Genomic DNA, 19335 nt, shown 5'->3' on the forward strand with positions numbered 1-19335 from the left:
TGGGACTGCTACTGTTCATGCTTTTTATTTAGATTTCCTCTTCTAGGGTCCACTTTCAATTGGCAGATGCTCCAAAATTGTAGGGCTTTTATATCTTCATCATGAGTACATCTAAAATTTCTTGATAAGGGGTATCTGCCTGTGTGTTAGTGTAACTAATATGTTTGGAGATTTGCCTCCTTAACTGGTTCCCGACCGCTGGCTGTATTTTTATGGCCAGCGGTCAGGGTCCTTAACCCCTTCAGGACCAAGCTCATTTTGGCCTTCAGGACCAGATCCATTTTTTCAAATCTGACATATTTCACTTTATGTGGTAATAACTCCAGAATGCTTTTACCTATCAAAGCGATGATGAGATTGTTTCTCGTGAGACATTGGACTTTATGATAGTGGAAAAATTTGGTGGATAAATTCAATATTTATCAGTGAAAAACACCCAAATTTTGTGAAAAATTGCAAAAATTAGCATTTTTCTAAATGTAAATGTATCTGCTTGTAAGACAGATAGTAATACCACACAAAATTGTTGCTAATTAACATCACCCATATGTCTACTTTAGATTGGCATCGTTTTTTGAACGTCCTTTTATTTTTCTATGACGTCACAAGGCTTAGAACTTTAGCAGCAATTTCTCACATTTTCAAGAAAATTTCAAAAGGCTATTTTTACAGGGGCCAGTTCAGTTGTGAAGAGGCTTTTAGGGCCTTATATATTAGAAACCGCCAAAAAGTCACCCCATTTTAAAATCTTCACCCCTCAAAGTATTCAAAACAGCATTTCGAAAGTTTCTTAACCCTTTAAATGTTTCACAGAAATGAAATCAACGTAGAGGTGAAATTTTCAAATTTCTTTTTTTTTTTGCAGAAATTCATTTTTAATCTATTTTTTCTGTAACACAGAAGTTTTTACCAGAGAAACACAACTCAATATCTATTGCCCAGATTCTGCAGTTTTTAGAAATATCCCACATGTGGCCCTAGTGTGGTAATGGACTGAAGCACAGGCCTCAGAAGCAAAGGAGCACCCAGTGGATTTTGGGCCTCCTTTTTATCAGAAAATATTTTAGGCACCATGTCAGGTTTGAAGGGCTCTTTCGGTGCCAAAACAGTGGAAATCCACCAAAAAGTGACCCCATTTGGAAAACTACACCCCTTGAGGAAATTATCTAGGGGTATAGTGAGCATTTTGACCCCGCAGGTTTTTTGCAGAAATTATTGGAATTAGGCCGTGAAAATTAAAATCGACATTCTTTCAAAGAAAATGTAGGTTTAGCTAATTTTTTCTAATTTCCACAAGGACTAAAGGAGAAAAAGCACCGCAACATTTGTAAAGCAATTTCTCCCAAGTAAAACAATACCCCACATGTGGTCATAAATGGCTGTTTGGACCCACGGCAGGGCTTAGAAGGGAAAGAGCGCCATTCTGCTTTTGGAGCTCAAATTTAGCAGGAATGGTTTGCGGAGGCCATGTCGCATTTGCAAAGCCCCTGAGGGGACAAAACAGTGGAAACGCCAAAAAAGTGACTCCATTGAGAAAACTACACCCCTTGAGGAATCCATCTAGGGGTGTAGTGAGCATTTTGACCCCACAGGTGTTTCATAGATTTTATTAGAATTGGGCAGTGAAAATAAAAAAAATCCTTTTTCTTCAATAAGACATAGCTTTAGCTCCAAATTTTTAATTTTCTCAACAAATAAAAGAAAAAAAGAACCCCAACATTTGTAAAGCAACTTCTCTGGAGTACAGCAATACCCCACACGTGGTCAAAAACTGCTGTTTAGATACACGGCAGGGCTCATAAGGGAAGGAGCGCCATTTGCTTTTGGTGTACAGATTTTGCTGCATTTGGTTTCTGGTCGCTATGTTGCATTTGCAAAGTCCCTGTGGAACCAAAACAGTGGATCCCCCCCTGAAGTGACCCCATTTTGGAAACAACACCCTCAAGGTATTCACCTAGGGGTGTAGTGAGCATGTTAACCCCACAGGTGTTTTGCAGAAATTCGTGTGCACACGATGTGGGAGAGTGAAAATGGGAATTTTTCCTTAGATACGCCAATATGTGGTGCCCAGCTTGTGCCACCATAACAAGACAGCTCTCAATTTTTATGCGGTGTTTCCCGGTTTTAGAAACACCCTACGTGTGGCCCTAATCTTTTGCCTGGACATTCGACAGGGCTCAGGAGTGAAAGAGTACCATGTAAAATTGAGGCCTAATTTGGCGACATATAAAGTATTGGTTCACAATTGTAGAGGCTTTGATGTGAAATAAAAGAAACCCCTGAGAAGTGACCCCATTTTGGAAACTGCACCCCTCAAGGCATTTATTAAGGGGTGTAGTGAGCATTTTCACCCCACGTGTCTTTTCCATAAATGATTGCACTGCCGAAGGTACAAATTAAAATTTTTCCCTAGATATGCCAATTCATTGTCAAATATGTCGTGCCCAGCTTGTGCCACTGGGGACACACACCTCAAAAATTGTTAAAAGGGTTCTCCCGGGTATGGCGATGCCAAATATGTGGACGTAAACAGCTGTTTGGGCATGCTGTAGGGCTCAGATGGGTGGGAGCGCCATTTGGCTTTTGGAGCATGGAATTTGCTTGGTAATAGTTTTGTTTGGAGTATCACTGTTGTTTCCGTTTATAATGTGGGGCATATGTGAGCTCGGCAGAGTACATCAGAGGCATAGTCAGGTGGTATAATAATAATAAGGTAAAAAAATGAATAAAATAATCCATAGCTGTGTGTTACGCTGTGATCGATCCTTTCTGCACAGGCCGGTGTCGCACTGATATATGGCGTCCTTCCTTATCCCCCTTTTGGTCCACACTCCACACCTTTGCTGTTTGGGGAATTTTGCCGGGAAAGTGTTGTCCTGGTATAATACGGGCGCCCTCGCTTCCAGCGGATATAGTTGGGCCCTCTCCTTCCTGGTTCCATAATTTTAGTGCCTTGATACATCGCCTTTTGAAACAGAAGAAATGTTCCCCTCGGGCCGGCACAACTGGATATTTTTCTTTCCTGACTTATTGGAGCCTTAACTTATTTTATTTTTTCCTAGACGTAGTGGTATGAGAGCTCTTTTTTTACAGGACGAGCTGTAGCTTTTATTGGTACCATATTGGGGTACATGCAACTTTTTGATCACTTGTTATCCTTTTTTTGGGAGGCAAGGTGACAAAAAAACAGCAATTCTGGCATAGTTTTTTTTTTTTATATATACAGCGTTCACCATGCGTTATAAACTACATGTTACCTTTATTCTGCGGGTCAGTACGATTCCCGGCGATACCTAATTTATAGAACTTTTTTATAACTTTTTGCACAATAAAATTACTTTTGGAAAGAGAATGTATTTCTTCTGTCGCGATGTTGTGAGAGCCATAACTTTTACATTTTTTCGTCGATGGAGCTGTGTGAGGGTTTGTTTTTTGCGAGACAAGCTATAGATTTTATAAGTACCATTTTTGGATACGTGCGACTTTTTGATCACTTTTTATTTCAATTTTTGGAAGACGGTGACCAAAAAAACAGTAATTATGGCAGTGTTTTTGAGTTTGTTTTTTTACGGCGTTCACTGCGCTGGATAAATAACATAATGTTTTTATAGTTCAGGTCGTTACGGTTGCTGCGATACCAAATATGTATGGCTTTATTATTTTTTTCAATAATAAATGACTTGATAAGGGAAAAAGGGCGATTGTATTTTATTTTATTACTTGAAACTTTTATTGTATGTTTTACAACTTTTATTTGTACTTTTTTTTTACACTTTTTTTTACACTTTTCTTTAGTCCCACTAGGGGACTTGAAGGTCCAACTGTTTGTTTGATGTTCTAATACATTGCACTACCTATGTAGTGCAATGTATTGGAACTGTCAGTTGTTCACTGACAGCAAGCCGATCAGGCTCCGCCTCTGGGCGGGGCCTAATCAGCTTACGTAATGGCAGACAGGAGTCCATTGTTAGGGCTCCTGTTGCCATAGTAGCAGTCGCCAGCCTTGCCATCGCGTGGCAAGGCTTCCGATTTGCTACAAACCTCTAGGATGCAGCGATCACAATGGATACAAACCTCTAGGATGCTAGCTCCGGTTCCTGGCGATAGATCGGGGTGTCCGCTGTAACATACATTCTGAGCCAGAAGCTGAGCCGGCGCCATCTTGCCGATGGTACCGGAAGCCTCCTGGGCCCCGCCGACGACGGGGCATAGGAGGATTCCGTTACTGGCGGACCGGGAGGTAAGTATAAGCCCTCCGATCGCCTTTGCAGCCACCGGCAACCCAGCGATCACGTTGCTGGGGTGCCGATGGCTATAAACTCCTCGCATGCTGCGATCTCTATTGAGCGCAGCATCTGAGGGGTTAATCGGCCAGATCGGATGCTGGTTCTGGTCCTGGCCGATACCTCAGGGTGACAGCTGTAACATACAGCTGTCACCCGGCGGTGATGTCGCTGGCTCGGCTCCTGAGCCAGCTTAATCTCCATGACGTACAGTTACGTGAAAAGGCGGTAAGCCACCAGTTTTAATCACGTAACTGTACGTGATTGGGCGGGAAGGGGTTAAAACCCGCGCCATAGACTTTTTACGGCGCAGGTTTTAACTTGCTGCACGCGCAATCGGGCAGCTGAATGTCGGGTCTCCGGCTGTCAGTGACTGCCGGGGACCCTGAGGAGAGGATAGAAGCAGCTTTTGTTGTTTCTGTCTTCTCCGATGTTTTTACACAGCGCTCAATGAACGGCGCTGTCTCTATTCCTCCCGGTGATCATGTGACTGGTCACATGATCGCCGGCTGCCGTTACTGACAGACTGCTGCTGGGTCTTACTAGATCCAGCACAGCCCTATTAGTGACAATAGTCACTATGAGAGGGCTGATTTCCCCTGTAACTGGGGCTGGTGTGCAGCCCCAGTTACAGTGGAAAAACATGGTGTAAAAGAAAGAAAAAAAATATATAAAGTTTCCCAAAGGTCTTTTTTGACCTTTGAGGGACAGACCATAGTAATAAAAAAATAGTAAAGTAAAGTGCAATAAAAAATGAAATAATAAATACACATAAAATACCCACCCCAAAAAAAAAACGTTTCCCCCCACCAATCATTGTTGTAACGCTAGCGCTGACCCAATTACCCTAATATAGACATGTAATATATTAAAAATTACGGTAGACAATGACGATCACAAATAAAAGGTCTACTTTAGGGTAAAACTAGGTTAATCTATTTTTTCTGTAACACAGAAGTTTTTACCAGAGAAACACAACTCAATATCTATTGCCCAGATTCTGCAGTTTTTAGAAATATCCCACATGTGGCCCTAGTGTGGTAATGGACTGAAGCACAGGCCTCAGAAGCAAAGGAGCACCCAGTGGATTTTGGGCCTCCTTTTTATCAGAAAATATTTTAGGCACCATGTCAGGTTTGAAGGGCTCTTTCGGTGCCAAAACAGTGGAAATCCACCAAAAAGTGACCCCATTTGGAAAACTACACCCCTTGAGGAAATTATCTAGGGGTATAGTGAGCATTTTGACCCCGCAGGTTTTTTGCAGAAATTATTGGAATTAGGCCGTGAAAATTAAAATCGACATTCTTTCAAAGAAAATGTAGGTTTAGCTAATTTTTTCTAATTTCCACAAGGACTAAAGGAGAAAAAGCACCGCAACATTTGTAAAGCAATTTCTCCCAAGTAAAACAATACCCCACATGTGGTCATAAATGGCTGTTTGGACCCACGGCAGGGCTTAGAAGGGAAAGAGCGCCATTCTGCTTTTGGAGCTCAAATTTAGCAGGAATGGTTTGCGGAGGCCATGTCGCATTTGCAAAGCCCCTGAGGGGACAAAACAGTGGAAACGCCAAAAAAGTGACTCCATTGAGAAAACTACACCCCTTGAGGAATCCATCTAGGGGTGTAGTGAGCATTTTGACCCCACAGGTGTTTCATAGATTTTATTAGAATTGGGCAGTGAAAATAAAAAAAATCCTTTTTCTTCAATAAGACATAGCTTTAGCTCCAAATTTTTAATTTTCTCAACAAATAAAAGAAAAAAAGAACCCCAACATTTGTAAAGCAACTTCTCTGGAGTACAGCAATACCCCACACGTGGTCAAAAACTGCTGTTTAGATACACGGCAGGGCTCATAAGGGAAGGAGCGCCATTTGCTTTTGGTGTACAGATTTTGCTGCATTTGGTTTCTGGTCGCTATGTTGCATTTGCAAAGTCCCTGTGGAACCAAAACAGTGGATCCCCCCCTGAAGTGACCCCATTTTGGAAACAACACCCTCAAGGTATTCACCTAGGGGTGTAGTGAGCATGTTAACCCCACAGGTGTTTTGCAGAAATTCGTGTGCACACGATGTGGGAGAGTGAAAATGGGAATTTTTCCTTAGATACGCCAATATGTGGTGCCCAGCTTGTGCCACCATAACAAGACAGCTCTCAATTTTTATGCGGTGTTTCCCGGTTTTAGAAACACCCTACGTGTGGCCCTAATCTTTTGCCTGGACATTCGACAGGGCTCAGGAGTGAAAGAGTACCATGTAAAATTGAGGCCTAATTTGGCGACATATAAAGTATTGGTTCACAATTGTAGAGGCTTTGATGTGAAATAAAAGAAACCCCTGAGAAGTGACCCCATTTTGGAAACTGCACCCCTCAAGGCATTTATTAAGGGGTGTAGTGAGCATTTTCACCCCACGTGTCTTTTCCATAAATGATTGCACTGCCGAAGGTACAAATTAAAATTTTTCCCTAGATATGCCAATTCATTGTCAAATATGTCGTGCCCAGCTTGTGCCACTGGGGACACACACCTCAAAAATTGTTAAAAGGGTTCTCCCGGGTATGGCGATGCCAAATATGTGGACGTAAACAGCTGTTTGGGCATGCTGTAGGGCTCAGATGGGTGGGAGCGCCATTTGGCTTTTGGAGCATGGAATTTGCTTGGTAATAGTTTTGTTTGGAGTATCACTGTTGTTTCCGTTTATAATGTGGGGCATATGTGAGCTCGGCAGAGTACATCAGAGGCATAGTCAGGTGGTATAATAATAATAAGGTAAAAAAATGAATAAAATAATCCATAGCTGTGTGTTACGCTGTGATCGATCCTTTCTGCACAGGCCGGTGTCGCACTGATATATGGCGTCCTTCCTTATCCCCCTTTTGGTCCACACTCCACACCTTTGCTGTTTGGGGAATTTTGCCGGGAAAGTGTTGTCCTGGTATAATACGGGCGCCCTCGCTTCCAGCGGATATAGTTGGGCCCTCTCCTTCCTGGTTCCATAATTTTAGTGCCTTGATACATCGCCTTTTGAAACAGAAGAAATGTTCCCCTCGGGCCGGCACAACTGGATATTTTTCTTTCCTGACTTATTGGAGCCTTAACTTATTTTATTTTTTCCTAGACGTAGTGGTATGAGAGCTCTTTTTTTACAGGACGAGCTGTAGCTTTTATTGGTACCATATTGGGGTACATGCAACTTTTTGATCACTTGTTATCCTTTTTTTGGGAGGCAAGGTGACAAAAAAACAGCAATTCTGGCATAGTTTTTTTTTTTTATATATACAGCGTTCACCATGCGTTATAAACTACATGTTACCTTTATTCTGCGGGTCAGTACGATTCCCGGCGATACCTAATTTATAGAACTTTTTTATAACTTTTTGCACAATAAAATTACTTTTGGAAAGAGAATGTATTTCTTCTGTCGCGATGTTGTGAGAGCCATAACTTTTACATTTTTTCGTCGATGGAGCTGTGTGAGGGTTTGTTTTTTGCGAGACAAGCTATAGATTTTATAAGTACCATTTTTGGATACGTGCGACTTTTTGATCACTTTTTATTTCAATTTTTGGAAGACGGTGACCAAAAAAACAGTAATTATGGCAGTGTTTTTGAGTTTGTTTTTTTACGGCGTTCACTGCGCTGGATAAATAACATAATGTTTTTATAGTTCAGGTCGTTACGGTTGCTGCGATACCAAATATGTATGGCTTTATTATTTTTTTCAATAATAAATGACTTGATAAGGGAAAAAGGGCGATTGTATTTTATTTTATTACTTGAAACTTTTATTGTATGTTTTACAACTTTTATTTGTACTTTTTTTTTACACTTTTTTTTACACTTTTCTTTAGTCCCACTAGGGGACTTGAAGGTCCAACTGTTTGTTTGATGTTCTAATACATTGCACTACCTATGTAGTGCAATGTATTGGAACTGTCAGTTGTTCACTGACAGCAAGCCGATCAGGCTCCGCCTCTGGGCGGGGCCTAATCAGCTTACGTAATGGCAGACAGGAGTCCATTGTTAGGGCTCCTGTTGCCATAGTAGCAGTCGCCAGCCTTGCCATCGCGTGGCAAGGCTTCCGATTTGCTACAAACCTCTAGGATGCAGCGATCACAATGGATACAAACCTCTAGGATGCTAGCTCCGGTTCCTGGCGATAGATCGGGGTGTCCGCTGTAACATACATTCTGAGCCAGAAGCTGAGCCGGCGCCATCTTGCCGATGGTACCGGAAGCCTCCTGGGCCCCGCCGACGACGGGGCATAGGAGGATTCCGTTACTGGCGGACCGGGAGGTAAGTATAAGCCCTCCGATCGCCTTTGCAGCCACCGGCAACCCAGCGATCACGTTGCTGGGGTGCCGATGGCTATAAACTCCTCGCATGCTGCGATCTCTATTGAGCGCAGCATCTGAGGGGTTAATCGGCCAGATCGGATGCTGGTTCTGGTCCTGGCCGATACCTCAGGGTGACAGCTGTAACATACAGCTGTCACCCGGCGGTGATGTCGCTGGCTCGGCTCCTGAGCCAGCTTAATCTCCATGACGTACAGTTACGTGAAAAGGCGGTAAGCCACCAGTTTTAATCACGTAACTGTACGTGATTGGGCGGGAAGGGGTTAAAACCCGCGCCATAGACTTTTTACGGCGCAGGTTTTAACTTGCTGCACGCGCAATCGGGCAGCTGAATGTCGGGTCTCCGGCTGTCAGTGACTGCCGGGGACCCTGAGGAGAGGATAGAAGCAGCTTTTGTTGCTTCTGTCTTCTCCGATGTTTTTACACAGCGCTCAATGAACGGCGCTGTCTCTATTCCTCCCGGTGATCATGTGACTGGTCACATGATCGCCGGCTGCCGTTACTGACAGACTGCTGCTGGGTCTTACTAGATCCAGCACAGCCCTATTAGTGACAATAGTCACTATGAGAGGGCTGATTTCCCCTGTAACTGGGGCTGGTGTGCAGCCCCAGTTACAGTGGAAAAACATGGTGTAAAAGAAAGAAAAAAAATATATAAAGTTTCCCAAAGGTCTTTTTTGACCTTTGAGGGACAGACCATAGTAATAAAAAAATAGTAAAGTAAAGTGCAATAAAAAATGAAATAATAAATACACATAAAATACCCACCCCAAAAAAAAAACGTTTCCCCCCACCAATCATTGTTGTAACGCTAGCGCTGACCCAATTACCCTAATATAGACATGTAATATATTAAAAATTACGGTAGACAATGACGATCACAAATAAAAGGTCTACTTTAGGGTAAAACTAGGTTAATCTATTTTTTCTGTAACACAGAAGTTTTTACCAGAGAAACACAACTCAATATCTATTGCCCAGATTCTGCAGTTTTTAGAAATATCCCACATGTGGCCCTAGTGTGGTAATGGACTGAAGCACAGGCCTCAGAAGCAAAGGAGCACCCAGTGGATTTTGGGCCTCCTTTTTATCAGAAAATATTTTAGGCACCATGTCAGGTTTGAAGGGCTCTTTCGGTGCCAAAACAGTGGAAATCCACCAAAAAGTGACCCCATTTGGAAAACTACACCCCTTGAGGAAATTATCTAGGGGTATAGTGAGCATTTTGACCCCGCAGGTTTTTTGCAGAAATTATTGGAATTAGGCCGTGAAAATTAAAATCTACATTCTTTCAAAGAAAATGTAGGTTTAGCTAATTTTTTCTAATTTCCACAAGGACTAAAGGAGAAAAAGCACCGCAACATTTGTAAAGCAATTTCTCCCAAGTAAAACAATACCCCACATGTGGTCATAAATGGCTGTTTGGACCCACGGCAGGGCTTAGAAGGGAAAGAGCGCCATTCTGCTTTTGGAGCTCAAATTTAGCAGGAATGGTTTGCGGAGGCCATGTCGCATTTGCAAAGCCCCTGAGGGGACAAAACAGTGGAAACGCCAAAAAAGTGACTCCATTGAGAAAACTACACCCCTTGAGGAATCCATCTAGGGGTGTAGTGAGCATTTTGACCCCACAGGTGTTTCATAGATTTTATTAGAATTGGGCAGTGAAAATAAAAAAAATCCTTTTTCTTCAATAAGACATAGCTTTAGCTCCAAATTTTTAATTTTCTCAACAAATAAAAGAAAAAAAGAACCCCAACATTTGTAAAGCAACTTCTCTGGAGTACAGCAATACCCCACACGTGGTCAAAAACTGCTGTTTAGATACACGGCAGGGCTCATAAGGGAAGGAGCGCCATTTGCTTTTGGTGTACAGATTTTGCTGCATTTGGTTTCTGGTCGCTATGTTGCATTTGCAAAGTCCCTGTGGAACCAAAACAGTGGATCCCCCCCTGAAGTGACCCCATTTTGGAAACAACACCCTCAAGGTATTCACCTAGGGGTGTAGTGAGCATGTTAACCCCACAGGTGTTTTGCAGAAATTCGTGTGCACACGATGTGGGAGAGTGAAAATGGGAATTTTTCCTTAGATACGCCAATATGTGGTGCCCAGCTTGTGCCACCATAACAAGACAGCTCTCAATTTTTATGCGGTGTTTCCCGGTTTTAGAAACACCCTACGTGTGGCCCTAATCTTTTGCCTGGACATTCGACAGGGCTCAGGAGTGAAAGAGTACCATGTAAAATTGAGGCCTAATTTGGCGACATATAAAGTATTGGTTCACAATTGTAGAGGCTTTGATGTGAAATAAAAGAAACCCCTGAGAAGTGACCCCATTTTGGAAACTGCACCCCTCAAGGCATTTATTAAGGGGTGTAGTGAGCATTTTCACCCCACGTGTCTTTTCCATAAATGATTGCACTGCCGAAGGTACAAATTAAAATTTTTCCCTAGATATGCCAATTCATTGTCAAATATGTCGTGCCCAGCTTGTGCCACTGGGGACACACACCTCAAAAATTGTTAAAAGGGTTCTCCCGGGTATGGCGATGCCAAATATGTGGACGTAAACAGCTGTTTGGGCATGCTGTAGGGCTCAGATGGGTGGGAGCGCCATTTGGCTTTTGGAGCATGGAATTTGCTTGGTAATAGTTTTGTTTGGAGTATCACTGTTGTTTCCGTTTATAATGTGGGGCATATGTGAGCTCGGCAGAGTACATCAGAGGCATAGTCAGGTGGTATAATAATAATAAGGTAAAAAAATGAATAAAATAATCCATAGCTGTGTGTTACGCTGTGATCGATCCTTTCTGCACAGGCCGGTGTCGCACTGATATATGGCGTCCTTCCTTATCCCCCTTTTGGTCCACACTCCACACCTTTGCTGTTTGGGGAATTTTGCCGGGAAAGTGTTGTCCTGGTATAATACGGGCGCCCTCGCTTCCAGCGGATATAGTTGGGCCCTCTCCTTCCTGGTTCCATAATTTTAGTGCCTTGATACATCGCCTTTTGAAACAGAAGAAATGTTCCCCTCGGGCCGGCACAACTGGATATTTTTCTTTCCTGACTTATTGGAGCCTTAACTTATTTTATTTTTTCCTAGACGTAGTGGTATGAGAGCTCTTTTTTTACAGGACGAGCTGTAGCTTTTATTGGTACCATATTGGGGTACATGCAACTTTTTGATCACTTGTTATCCTTTTTTTGGGAGGCAAGGTGACAAAAAAACAGCAATTCTGGCATAGTTTTTTTTTTTTATATATACAGCGTTCACCATGCGTTATAAACTACATGTTACCTTTATTCTGCGGGTCAGTACGATTCCCGGCGATACCTAATTTATAGAACTTTTTTATAACTTTTTGCACAATAAAATTACTTTTGGAAAGAGAATGTATTTCTTCTGTCGCGATGTTGTGAGAGCCATAACTTTTACATTTTTTCGTCGATGGAGCTGTGTGAGGGTTTGTTTTTTGCGAGACAAGCTATAGATTTTATAAGTACCATTTTTGGATACGTGCGACTTTTTGATCACTTTTTATTTCAATTTTTGGAAGACGGTGACCAAAAAAACAGTAATTATGGCAGTGTTTTTGAGTTTGTTTTTTTACGGCGTTCACTGCGCTGGATAAATAACATAATGTTTTTATAGTTCAGGTCGTTACGGTTGCTGCGATACCAAATATGTATGGCTTTATTATTTTTTTCAATAATAAATGACTTGATAAGGGAAAAAGGGCGATTGTATTTTATTTTATTACTTGAAACTTTTATTGTATGTTTTACAACTTTTATTTGTACTTTTTTTTTACACTTTTTTTTACACTTTTCTTTAGTCCCACTAGGGGACTTGAAGGTCCAACTGTTTGTTTGATGTTCTAATACATTGCACTACCTATGTAGTGCAATGTATTGGAACTGTCAGTTGTTCACTGACAGCAAGCCGATCAGGCTCCGCCTCTGGGCGGGGCCTAATCAGCTTACGTAATGGCAGACAGGAGTCCATTGTTAGGGCTCCTGTTGCCATAGTAGCAGTCGCCAGCCTTGCCATCGCGTGGCAAGGCTTCCGATTTGCTACAAACCTCTAGGATGCAGCGATCACAATGGATACAAACCTCTAGGATGCTAGCTCCGGTTCCTGGCGATAGATCGGGGTGTCCGCTGTAACATACATTCTGAGCCAGAAGCTGAGCCGGCGCCATCTTGCCGATGGTACCGGAAGCCTCCTGGGCCCCGCCGACGACGGGGCATAGGAGGATTCCGTTACTGGCGGACCGGGAGGTAAGTATAAGCCCTCCGATCGCCTTTGCAGCCACCGGCAACCCAGCGATCACGTTGCTGGGGTGCCGATGGCTATAAACTCCTCGCATGCTGCGATCTCTATTGAGCGCAGCATCTGAGGGGTTAATCGGCCAGATCGGATGCTGGTTCTGGTCCTGGCCGATACCTCAGGGTGACAGCTGTAACATACAGCTGTCACCCGGCGGTGATGTCGCTGGCTCGGCTCCTGAGCCAGCTTAATCTCCATGACGTACAGTTACGTGAAAAGGTGGTAAGCCACCAGTTTTAATCACGTAACTGTACGTGATTGGGCGGGAAGGGGTTAAAACCCGCGCCATAGACTTTTTACGGCGCAGGTTTTAACTTGCTGCACGCGCAATCGGGCAGCTGAATGTCGGGTCTCCGGCTGTCAGTGACTGCCGGGGACCCTGAGGAGAGGATAGAAGCAGCTTTTGTTGCTTCTGTCTTCTCCGATGTTTTTACACAGCGCTCAATGAACGGCGCTGTCTCTATTCCTCCCGGTGATCATGTGACTGGTCACATGATCGCCGGCTGCCGTTACTGACAGACTGCTGCTGGGTCTTACTAGATCCAGCACAGCCCTATTAGTGACAATAGTCACTATGAGAGGGCTGATTTCCCCTGTAACTGGGGCTGGTGTGCAGCCCCAGTTACAGTGGAAAAACATGGTGTAAAAGAAAGAAAAAAAATATATAAAGTTTCCCAAAGGTCTTTTTTGACCTTTGAGGGACAGACCATAGTAATAAAAAAATAGTAAAGTAAAGTGCAATAAAAAATGAAATAATAAATACACATAAAATACCCACCCCAAAAAAAAAACGTTTCCCCCCACCAATCATTGTTGTAACGCTAGCGCTGACCCAATTACCCTAATATAGACATGTAATATATTAAAAATTACGGTAGACAATGACGATCACAAATAAAAGGTCTACTTTAGGGTAAAACTAGGTTAATCTATTTTTTCTGTAACACAGAAGTTTTTACCAGAGAAACACAACTCAATATCTATTGCCCAGATTCTGCAGTTTTTAGAAATATCCCACATGTGGCCCTAGTGTGGTAATGGACTGAAGCACAGGCCTCAGAAGCAAAGGAGCACCCAGTGGATTTTGGGCCTCCTTTTTATCAGAAAATATTTTAGGCACCATGTCAGGTTTGAAGGGCTCTTTCGGTGCCAAAACAGTGGAAATCCACCAAAAAGTGACCCCATTTGGAAAACTACACCCCTTGAGGAAATTATCTAGGGGTATAGTGAGCATTTTGACCCCGCAGGTTTTTTGCAGAAATTATTGGAATTAGGCCGTGAAAATTAAAATCTACATTCTTTCAAAGAAAATGTAGGTTTAGCTAATTTTTTCTAATTTCCACAAGGACTAAAGGAGAAAAAGCACCGCAACATTTGTAAAGCAATTTCTCCCAAGTAAAACAATACCCCACATGTGGTCAGAAATGGCTGTTTGGACCCACGGCAGGGCTTAGAAGGGAAAGAGCGCCATTCTGCTTTTGGAGCTCAAATTTAGCAGGAATGGTTTGCGGAGGCCATGTCGCATTTGCAAAGCCCCTGAGGGGACAAAACAGTGGAAACGCCAAAAAAGTGACTCCATTGAGAAAACTACACCCCTTGAGGAATCCATCTAGGGGTGTAGTGAGCATTTTGACCCCACAGGTGTTTCATAGATTTTATTAGAATTGGGCAGTGAAAATAAAAAAAATCCTTTTTCTTCAATAAGACATAGCTTTAGCTCCAAATTTTTAATTTTCTCAACAAATAAAAGAAAAAAAGAACCCCAACATTTGTAAAGCAACTTCTCTGGAGTACAGCAATACCCCACACGTGGTCAAAAACTGCTGTTTAGATACACGGCAGGGCTCATAAGGGAAGGAGCGCCATTTGCTTTTGGTGTACAGATTTTGCTGCATTTGGTTTCTGGTCGCTATGTTGCATTTGCAAAGTCCCTGTGGAACCAAAACAGTGGATCCCCCCCTGAAGTGACCCCATTTTGGAAACAACACCCTCAAGGTATTCACCTAGGGGTGTAGTGAGCATGTTAACCCCACAGGTGTTTTGCAGAAATTCGTGTGCACACGATGTGGGAGAGTGAAAATGGGAATTTTTCCTTAGATACGCCAATATGTGGTGCCCAGCTTGTGCCACCATAACAAGACAGCTCTCAATTTTTATGCGGTGTTTCCCGGTTTTAGAAACACCCTACGTGTGGCCCTAATCTTTTGCCTGGACATTCGACAGGGCTCAGGAGTGAAAGAGTACCATGTAAAATTGAGGCCTAATTTGGCGACATATAAAGTATTGGTTCACAATTGTAGAGGCTTTGATGTGAAATAAAAGAAACCCCTGAGAAGTGACCCCATTTTGGAAACTGCACCCCTCAAGGCATTTATTAAGGGGTGTAGTGAGCATTTTCACCCCACGTGTCTTTTCCATAAATGATTGCACTGCCGAAGGTACAAATTAAAATTTTTCCCTAGATATGCCAATTCATTGTCAAATATGTCGTGCCCAGCTTGTGCCACTGGGGACACACACCTCAAAAATTGTTAAAAGGGTTCTCCCGGGTATGGCGATGCCAAATATGTGGACGTAAACAGCTGTTTGGGCATGCTGTAGGGCTCAGATGGGTGGGAGCGCCATTTGGCTTTTGGAGCATGGAATTTGCTTGGTAATAGTTTTGTTTGGAGTATCACTGTTGTTTCCGTTTATAATGTGGGGCATATGTGAGCTCGGCAGAGTACATCAGAGGCATAGTCAGGTGGTATAATAATAATAAGGTAAAAAAATGAATAAAATAATCCATAGCTGTGTGTTACGCTGTGATCGATCCTTTCTGCACAGGCCGGTGTCGCACTGATATATGGCGTCCTTCCTTATCCCCCTTTTGGTCCACACTCCACACCTTTGCTGTTTGGGGAATTTTGCCGGGAAAGTGTTGTCCTGGTATAATACGGGCGCCCTCGCTTCCAGCGGATATAGTTGGGCCCTCTCCTTCCTGGTTCCATAATTTTAGTGCCTTGATACATCGCCTTTTGAAACAGAAGAAATGTTCCCCTCGGGCCGGCACAACTGGATATTTTTCTTTCCTGACTTATTGGAGCCTTAACTTATTTTATTTTTTCCTAGACGTAGTGGTATGAGAGCTCTTTTTTTACAGGACGAGCTGTAGCTTTTATTGGTACCATATTGGGGTACATGCAACTTTTTGATCACTTGTTATCCTTTTTTTGGGAGGCAAGGTGACAAAAAAACAGCAATTCTGGCATAGTTTTTTTTTTTTATATATACAGCGTTCACCATGCGTTATAAACTACATGTTACCTTTATTCTGCGGGTCAGTACGATTCCCGGCGATACCTAATTTATAGAACTTTTTTATAACTTTTTGCACAATAAAATTACTTTTGGAAAGAGAATGTATTTCTTCTGTCGCGATGTTGTGAGAGCCATAACTTTTACATTTTTTCGTCGATGGAGCTGTGTGAGGGTTTGTTTTTTTTACGAGACAAGCTATAGATTTTATAAGTACCATTTTTGGATACGTGCGACTTTTTGATCACTTTTTATTTCAATTTTTGGAAGACGGTGACCAAAAAAACAGTAATTATGGCAGTGTTTTTGAGTTTGTTTTTTTACGGCGTTCACTGCGCTGGATAAATAACATAATGTTTTTATAGTTCAGGTCGTTACGGTTGCTGCGATACCAAATATGTATGGCTTTATTATTTTTTTCAATAATAAATGACTTGATAAGGGAAAAAGGGCGATTGTATTTTATTTTATTACTTGAAACTTTTATTGTATGTTTTACAACTTTTATTTGTACTTTTTTTTTACACTTTTTTTTACACTTTTCTTTAGTCCCACTAGGGGACTTGAAGGTCCAACTGTTTGTTTGATGTTCTAATACATTGCACTACCTATGTAGTGCAATGCATTGGAACTGTCAGTTGTTCACTGACAGCAAGCCGATCAGGCTCCGCCTCTGGGCGGGGCCTAATCAGCTTACGTAATGGCAGACAGGAGTCCATTGTTAGGGCTCCTGTTGCCATAGTAGCAGTCGCCAGCCTTGCCATCGCGTGGCAAGGCTTCCGATTTGCTACAAACCTCTAGGATGCAGCGATCACAATGGATACAAACCTCTAGGATGCTAGCTCCGGTTCCTGGCGATAGATCGGGGTGTCCGCTGTAACATACATTCTGAGCCAGAAGCTGAGCCGGCGCCATCTTGCCGATGGTACCGGAAGCCTCCTGGGCCCCGCCGACGACGGGGCATAGGAGGATTCCGTTACTGGCGGACCGGGAGGTAAGTATAAGCCCTCCGATCGCCTTTGCAGCCACCGGCAACCCAGCGATCACGTTGCTGGGGTGCCGATGGCTATAAACTCCTCGCATGCTGCGATCTCTATTGAGCGCAGCATCTGAGGGGTTAATCGGCCAGATCGGATGCTGGTTCTGGTCCTGGCCGATACCTCAGGGTGACAGCTGTAACATACAGCTGTCACCCGGCGGTGATGTCGCTGGCTCGGCTCCTGAGCCAGCTTAATCTCCATGACGTACAGTTACGTGAAAAGGTGGTAAGCCACCAGTTTTAATCACGTAACTGTACGTGATTGGGCGGGAAGGGGTTAAAACCCGCGCCATAGACTTTTTACGGCGCAGGTTTTAACTTGCTGCACGCGCAATCGGGCAGCTGAATGTCGGGTCTCCGGCTGTCAGTGACTGCCGGGGACCCTGAGGAGAGGATAGAAGCAGCTTTTGTTGCTTCTGTCTTCTCCGATGTTTTTACACAGCGCTCAATGAACGGCGCTGTCTCTATTCCTCCCGGTGATCATGTGACTGGTCACATGATCGCCGGCTGCCGTTACTGACAGACTGCTGCTGGGTCTTACTAGATCCAGCACAGCCCTATTAGTGACAATAGTCACTATGAGAGGGCTGATTTCCCCTGTAACTGGGGCTGGTGTGCAGCCCCAGTTACAGTGGAAAAACATGGTGTAAAAGAAAGAAAAAAAATATATAAAGTTTCCCAAAGGTCTTTTTTGACCTTTGAGGGACAGACCATAGTAATAAAAAAATAGTAAAGTAAAGTGCAATAAAAAATGAAATAATAAATACACATAAAATACCCACCCCAAAAAAAAAACGTTTCCCCCCACCAATCATTGTTGTAACGCTAGCGCTGACCCAATTACCCTAATATAGACATGTAATATATTAAAAATTACGGTAGACAATGACGATCACAAATAAAAGGTCTACTTTAGGGTAAAACTAGGTTAATCTATTTTTTCTGTAACACAGAAGTTTTTACCAGAGAAACACAACTCAATATCTATTGCCCAGATTCTGCAGTTTTTAGAAATATCCCACATGTGGCCCTAGTGTGGTAATGGACTGAAGCACAGGCCTCAGAAGCAAAGGAGCACCCAGTGGATTTTGGGCCTCCTTTTTATCAGAAAATATTTTAGGCACCATGTCAGGTTTGAAGGGCTCTTTCGGTGCCAAAACAGTGGAAATCCACCAAAAAGTGACCCCATTTGGAAAACTACACCCCTTGAGGAAATTATCTAGGGGTATAGTGAGCATTTTGACCCCGCAGGTTTTTTGCAGAAATTATTGGAATTAGGCCGTGAAAATTAAAATCTACATTCTTTCAAAGAAAATGTAGGTTTAGCTAATTTTTTCTAATTTCCACAAGGACTAAAGGAGAAAAAGCACCGCAACATTTGTAAAGCAATTTCTCCCAAGTAAAACAATACCCCACATGTGGTCAGAAATGGCTGTTTGGACCCACGGCAGGGCTTAGAAGGGAAAGAGCGCCATTCTGCTTTTGGAGCTCAAATTTAGCAGGAATGGTTTGCGGAGGCCATGTCGCATTTGCAAAGCCCCTGAGGGGACAAAACAGTGGAAACGCCAAAAAAGTGACTCCATTGAGAAAACTACACCCCTTGAGGAATCCATCTAGGGGTGTAGTGAGCATTTTGACCCCACAGGTGTTTCATAGATTTTATTAGAATTGGGCAGTGAAAATAAAAAAAATCCTTTTTCTTCAATAAGACATAGCTTTAGCTCCAAATTTTTAATTTTCTCAACAAATAAAAGAAAAAAAGAACCCCAACATTTGTAAAGCAACTTCTCTGGAGTACAGCAATACCCCACACGTGGTCAAAAACTGCTGTTTAGATACACGGCAGGGCTCATAAGGGAAGGAGCGCCATTTGCTTTTGGTGTACAGATTTTGCTGCATTTGGTTTCTGGTCGCTATGTTGCATTTGCAAAGTCCCTGTGGAACCAAAACAGTGGATCCCCCCCTGAAGTGACCAAATTTTGGAAACAACACCCTCAAGGTATTCACCTAGGGGTGTAGTGAGCATGTTAACCC

Source organism: Rhinoderma darwinii, chromosome 1, assembly GCF_050947455.1.
Source record: "Rhinoderma darwinii isolate aRhiDar2 chromosome 1, aRhiDar2.hap1, whole genome shotgun sequence".
NCBI classification, from domain to species: Eukaryota; Metazoa; Chordata; class Amphibia; order Anura; family Rhinodermatidae; genus Rhinoderma; species Rhinoderma darwinii.